We start from the raw sequence: 7500 nt of genomic DNA on the forward strand, positions 1-7500 counted from the left end.
TGTGTGTGTACCTGTGAGTCTATGTGTAAACTGCTAAACCAGCATGTCAAGCTGCAAAAGTTTACACCAATGCATAAAAATTTATTTTAGCCGTATGATAAATAGACATTAATAAAATAAGTATAGGGAATAAGCATGGTATAATTGACTAAAAAACCTTTGATGGGCATCCCCAACTTGGCCACAGTCTAACGACCGTAACTAGTAAGAGAGATTAAGAATATGGTTTGTAAAAGCCAATCAGTTGACTCCATTCCGTTGACGATACTTGCAAACTTTCTGAGTGTCACTATAATTTTGTAATTTGCTTTAAGCAATGTTTTGCAGGTTATAGCCTCGACATTCCTTTTCTAATTTCGGCAGCTAAACATCAGAGAAAGTAATCCGAAGAAACTGATAAATTATAAGTTTTGTTATTTGCTTCTTGTTTGAAGAATATCTATACCTATGTACATGTTTCTGCCTCAGTGTGCGCTTGTGTAGTTGAGTGTGTGTGTGTGTGTGATTGTGTGTTTGTGTGTGTGATTGTGTATGCATGTGTATATGTATGTGTGCGTGTGCGTATATGTGTATGTGATTGTGTGATTGTATGTGTGTGTGTGAGTGGAAGTGTGTGCGAGTAATTGTGTGCATGGATGTGTATGCATGTGCGTGTGCATGTGAGTGTGTGAGTGTGTGAGTGTGTATATGTGACTGTCTGTGTGTATCCGTGTGCGTGTGATTGCATTTATGTGTGTGTGAAAGTGTTTGTGTGTGCATATGTGTGTATGTGATTGTGGGTGTGTATGTGCATGTGTGTGTGTGCATATATGTGTATGTGATTGTGTGATTGTGTGTGTGTGTGAGTAATTGTGTGCATGTGTGTGAGTGTGTGTGTGTGTGTGCCCGATTGTATGAGGGTGTGTGTGTGTGTGTGTGTGCAAGTGTTTGTGTGTGAGTGTGTGTGTATGTGTTCGTGAGTGATTCAGGCCCAGTTAGAAAATATTATATACCTGTCGTTCCGAGGGCTAGTTTTGTTGTACACTGTGTCACCTTAAGTTGTTTGAGTAAATCGTTAAAGGTGGTACCCCAGCAAGGACACTGTCCAAATAAACCTTGAGGGTTACATCATGAGTATATGTGGCAGTGCAATGGCCATGCAGGCTAATATAAGGAACCAGTTGTTCATTTGATGGAACAGCTGAATACTGATTAATGAAATTAACAGCAGATCCATTTACTTACATGTGTGACAATATGTTTGTATGAGTACAAATGCAAGCACACTCACAATCATATACACATTATAGACATACGCACAGTATATATATGAGTGTATATATGTGTATATATGTGTATGTGTGTGTGTATATATGTATGTATACACACAAGTATATATATAGTATAAGGGGTTGTGTATATGTATATGTATGCATGTATGTATATCTATCTATCTATCTTTCTGTCTGTTTGTCTATCTATCACAACACACACACACACACACACACACACACACACACACACAAACATGTTTACAAATATCCTCTCACAATTCCTACATATACATACACACACACATACATATATATACATATATAAGTATGTGTGTGTTTTCATGGCATGTGTATGCATGTGTGTCTGTGTATGTATGTGTGTGCATGTGAATTTGTGTATGCTTGTGTCACTGTCATACAAGCAGCATCATTCCTTTCCAATATTCTGCAAAATCATGTCTGATTTACCTTGCTTAGAAACAGGTAAGGATTGGCACTGGGAAGGGCATCTACCAAAGAAATTACACGATTCCTCTTATGGTCCTGAATACTATTTTTGGTTTTGTTTGTTGCAACAACTAACACGTATATACATAATTAAATACATACTTGAATATACACAAGTACAGATTAAAGATAGAAGAAGCTATCAAACCATAAAATCTGTCTCAAACTGCACCCTTTTAGCCTATACCAGAAAAGAAAGAAATGAATGAATGATTGAACAAGTGAATATATATATATATATATATATATATATATATATATATATATATATATATATATATATATATGTAATAGGAAGTAAGAATGATGTAGAAATGGTCTATTTGATCAAGAAACTGTGAAGTTGTTTAGTCATAAACTTTAAAGTTGAAAATTAATATACAAGCAATATAGTAACAATGATATATAAGGATGTCATATTTTGTCAAGCAGGAGAGCTGGACTTGTAACATCTATCAAAGCGGAGGTGAACATTAAGGAGGGAAAATAATGATGAAATGAAATGATTGGATGAGAAATAAAATAGAAATAAAGCAGAGTGAGAGAGAGAGAGAGAGAGAGAGAGAGAGAGAGAGAGAGAGAGAGAGAGAGAGAGAGAGAGAAAGGAGTGAAAGACAGTGAGAGAAAGAGAGGGGCAGAAAGAAAGAGCTGGACAGAGCTAGGAGAAAGAGAGAGTGAGAAACACTTCATCACAGAGACAAAGAGAAAGAGACAGAGAGAAAGAGATGAAAGAAGACAAAAAAAATGTATTGTTTATTTATTTAAATATTTCAAGGTTGCTTGTGTGTCTGTTTGTTTTGCTGTGAAATTTTTGGTATTTAAGTGGAGGCATTGTGGATAGGAATTATCTCTCCTTCATATACATGATGATAATTTTTGATACAATATTTTACACTGTGAAATTTAAACAACAAATATATCTGAAAAAAAAAAAAGAAAAAGAGAAACAACACAACAAAATAAAACAACAACAACAAGGATAAGTGACAATACAAATAACTCTTCCCTTTTTACCAACCAAGAAGAAGTTATATTGAAAAATATCTTGTAATTACTTCCATAAATATTTGAAATTTATTTAGAATAATGAAGTTAGAGAAGAAGTTGCTTTATGTTTATTACTGGCATTATTTTATTAACTGAAAACTTTTAAAAATCCCTCAACAAAAGCATGTGGGAACCTTCCGTTTTGTTGATCAAGAAATATATTGCACGAAAGAGAGCCGATAAAATTCAATTAAGGCATTGCCTTGCATGAATTTTAATTTAGTAAATAGTGTTAAAAGAGTGATACGTTGATGTTTCCTTTTAAAAGAGTTTGATGAGAATTAATGTCTTATATTATTCTATCTAGCTTAAAAATCTAGCAAAGGGAAAAAAAAAGAAAAAGAAGTAAAGAGCATAATCAATAATTTTAGAATTACCTAATAATGTCAATATTCTATTCATGAACATCTCAAAGGAGAAATTTTCAATGTGTCATAGTTGATTTTTCACATAATATTTTATAAACAATATTTTGCTTCTTATTGTTATTGTTGTTTGCTGGTTGTAAGTTTTCAATAGTTATGAGCTGCTGTGTTTATGACATGTTGCTAATGTCACAAACATTGAAATCAAGCCAGAATGCTGATAACAAAATTTACCTTTGATCTTCCTTCTGCAAACTGAGTTTGCAATTTTTAAGGGGCCAAAGATATTTCTTTCAAACCCAGCATGAATGATAAGATATATATATATACACACATACACACACATGCATGGGTGTATCTGTGTATGTGTGTATGTATGTATATATTTAAACGCATATACATTCACCCAACACACACACACATATATATGCATACACATACTTATATAGATACAGAAATGAACACATTTATACATATGTATACATACGCATACTTACAAAATTACAATTACAAGCTATTAATGGAAATGTAAAATATGCAAAGCATTCAGGAAGTTGAATATGTAGTATGTACTCATACATAAGTCAAAATATAAGTGAATTCGCATACAGTCAATAAAAAGTCTGCGCGTAAACACATATGTGCACACACATACAATACTTACATAGAAAAAAAGCATACATACCTGCATACACACACACACAAACACACACACATATGCACGAACATGCACACACACATGCACACACACATGTACACAGACACACATGCATATGCACAGACACGTGCATGCACAAACATTATTTTGCATCTGCATTTGTTATGCAAGACTCTTGATGTGAAAAGGCATGTTGACAGATTTTTGTTAAATTTTTGGAGGGTCATTTTGCCAATAGAAATGCACTTACTGCTTCTATTACAGCTTTTATAATAATAATAATAATAATAATAATAATAATTATTATTATTATTATTATTATTATTATTATTATTATTATTGTTATTGAACGAGAGAGCAGTGTATGCCATGATATTGACAGTGGGGTACAATTATATGATGCCAAATATACCCACCATGACTATCCTTCTGATAGGAGTACACCAAACACATATATTACAACCACATATGCACAACATGACGATCTCATATCAAGATAACAGTCCAGTTAAAATTTTCTTCAGGTCGAGTAGGCTATCCTGCTCAAGGGGCCTCTGAATAAGGGTTGCTTAAGGATGTTGAATGAAACACCCATGTTTCCAGAGATGAATTATTTAAACCCCAAAGAATTCCTCTCAACACATGGCTATGATGCTCCTCCACTATGCCCGCTCATTTATCAGAGATGCACCAATTGTCAGCCACCAATAGACATACTCAACTGGTTACAGTCAAACAACTAACCCAATGCTTTGATGACAATAGGGACAACCTTTATGTTTGACTCACATAGCTGCTACATCTTAGCAATCTCAATTCTCAGGTCTCCATATTCATCAATCTTTTCTCTTTCTTTCATGATAATATGTTGATCTCCTGGCTCTCCCACATCGATTATTAGGCACTCTTGTTTGTCTCTCATAAAGGTTACTATATTCAGCCTTTGGTCCTCTAACACCTTGTCTGTCTGGAAGTCAATCTTCCAGAGGATGTTTGCCTTCCCCTTTTTGTTCATTACCTTTTCTAGTGTATGTTGGTACCAAGCACCCTTTACCTTGTATCCATACTTCTGGCATAGTAGCCAATGATGGTTTAGGGCTACCTTGTCGTATCTGCACTTGTACTGTTTCTGTGCAAGACTTTCACAAGCACTAACAATGTGAGTCATGCTTTTGACCCTCTTCCAACACATTCTGCAGAGGTTCATCATGCTTGTGGTGTATATATCACTTTTCACTGAGTTGGTATTAAATGCCTGCTTCTGGGCAGTGATAATTAGGCTTTCAGTATTCTTTTTTGGGTCACCCTTGTTGAGCTACCTCCATGATGCTTCCTGGTCTTTTAATTTGTTAGTTTCATAGTGGAACTAACCATGTAATTCCATGTGTAGTAGGATTTCTTCTCTCTCATTTGATAATTTGTAACTGGAATTCATAAACACTCTCAAGTCCATTTTTGATTAATTCTTCTGCATTAGCAGCATACTGTAACAGGTCTTGTTGGCTGTTTACCAATTATGCTGTGATATTTCTTCTTTCACTGTTGATGCTCTCCTGTATGCTAATCAGCCCACATCCACCTTTACACCATTTCATGTAAAGCCTGAGTATGTATTGTAATTGTCTTTCGGGTACTGCGATCAAGTTTGTTTATCTCTACTTTTGTCCGTTTCAGGATGGGTGCACTGTAGTGGACTACAGCAACAGCCTATATGTTGAGAGCAGTCACAAGGTTCCTTGAGTTGAGTTTTGATTTCAAGAGAAGTTTGAGGTGCTTCAAATATTCAGGATCTCAAGGTACTTATACCCATCATCATTTGGGTCTTCCATTCTCTCTCTGTTTGGCAGTTCTATGCCCCTACAATCTGCTCTTATCCCCGTTTCAAAGTGAGCACCGCACACTTCGAGATACCGAATTCCATCCCTATATCCTTGCTGCACATCTGTAGAGTCTCAAACAGCCTCTCCATTTCAGGCTCTGTTTTTGCAGACAGTTTTAAATCATCCATGAAGGAAAGGTGGTTGAGACAAGGTCCATTCTATCTCAGCTCATAGTGCATGTTAACTTTGTGTAGGGCTACGGAAAGTGGGATCAAGGCTATAACAAATAACAAAGATGAACAAGAGTCTCCCTAGAAGATGCCACTTTTGATTGTTACCTCAGCTAAGTGCTGGTTGTTACAGAAAAGATACGTTTTTCAAACTAGGCATGTTGTTCTTAATCAGTGCCCACACGTTCTCAGCTATTCCCTACATGACAAGTGTTTCTAAAATCCACAAATGCAGCAACATGTTTAAGCCTTTTGAAAGTCTATCCAGGTCATGCACAAGATTTTAAAGTATCCATTTGCAGTTCTTTATTGCAACCTTGTTTTTCACAAGGTGGTCCTTGGTGCCTTCGGATCCTTTTCAGCATCCCTTTTATTCTACTGAAAGTAGCTGTTTTTTGCAAGGAACATATATATTTTCCCTGCAAGGATGCTTGTTAACACTTTCCATCAGAGGTTAAAACAAGGAATGGGTCAGTTTTTTGTGAACCTTATTGCCCTTTGACCGATCTTTGATCAAGAATGTTGTCTTTCCCTCTACAATCCACTCTGGAACTGCAACATTCTGTAGGTAATTGTCTAATCAAAAAACAATTCACTTGTGTGTTGACCTAAACCACTTGAGCCAATTGCCTTGAATTTTGTCTGGTCCTGCTACTTGCCAGTTTGACAGTTTTGATACCTGTGCAATTACGTCATCCATTGTTATGCACACACAGTCCTACCGTGGAGCCTCTGGGTGATGGAGTTTGGATCTCACGGAATAAATCCACTCAATACCAGAATCCGGACAAGGATTCTGGATTATTTCTTATATTCACTTTACTTAATTCTTGATAGCGGTTGGGTTCATTTTTAGTATTTTCGTTTGTGAGAGCAGTCAAATTTATTTCAGATATTCTCATTTAAAAAATCATCTCTGGACGTTGGTGTTGCTTTGGTGGAGATTTGTACTCTCTGAGTGCTCTTGTTATTATTTCTATCACTTTATAACAGCGAAAGGCAATGCTTGTGTCAACAGTACGGCCTTTCCTCGAGAACCTTGAAAATTAGTGGGATTGCAGGAGGAGGAAAGATATGCTTATACTGGAAACCTGACAAAGGCAAGATTGCGAGCAACAAGAGTAAGTTTGCTACCGAAGAAGGCCACAGAAGGAATTGAACTTGGATTACAAATCCCATCGAATGTTCTAATGATTCAGTCAGTCCACTGCCCTAAATTGATATTTGGTTTTGTTGACTCCAGATGGATGAAAGGAAAAATTGACATTTGTGGGATTTGAACATAGTTTGCAATTAGTTAGAATAAAATAAATACTGCTTAGCATTATGTCTGATACTCTAATAACTCAGCCAGTTCACAGGTTAGATTTAGCTAGATTTATGCATCAATTTCATGTTTAGCTCCCTTTTCATTCAGAGTGAATCTTGATTGATTATAGTTTCAATACTCACCACATTAAATGTGTTAGTACTTACTGTATGAAGTAACATTACCATCATTCAACGTCCATTTTTCCATGTAAGCATGAGTCAGATGGAATTTGTTGGAGCAGATTTTTTACAGCAGGATGCCCTTCTTATTACCAACTCTCACCTGTTTCTAAGCAAGGTAATATTTCA

At 35.8% G+C, this 7500-nt stretch overlaps 1 protein-coding gene and 1 long non-coding RNA gene across 4 annotated transcripts in view; both read right to left on the reverse strand.

The window, feature by feature from the left end:
* The window catches only part of LOC149132689 (uncharacterized), a 15935-nt gene extending 11855 nt beyond the window's left edge, over positions 1 to 4080 (reverse strand). Inside the window, exon 1 of the long non-coding RNA XR_016244390.1 lies at positions 3185 to 4080. This is a non-coding gene — a long non-coding RNA (uncharacterized LOC149132689). The remainder of the gene's footprint in view (positions 1 to 3184) is intronic.
* LOC128246972 (protocadherin-18-like) overlaps positions 1 to 7500 on the reverse strand; it is a 216874-nt gene that overhangs the window by 153860 nt on the left and 55514 nt on the right. The gene's annotated exons all lie outside the window — the stretch shown is intronic.

This window comes from Octopus bimaculoides, chromosome 14 (assembly GCF_046866305.1).
Source record: "Octopus bimaculoides isolate indiv1 chromosome 14, ASM4686630v1, whole genome shotgun sequence".
Classification (NCBI taxonomy): domain Eukaryota; kingdom Metazoa; phylum Mollusca; class Cephalopoda; order Octopoda; family Octopodidae; genus Octopus; species Octopus bimaculoides.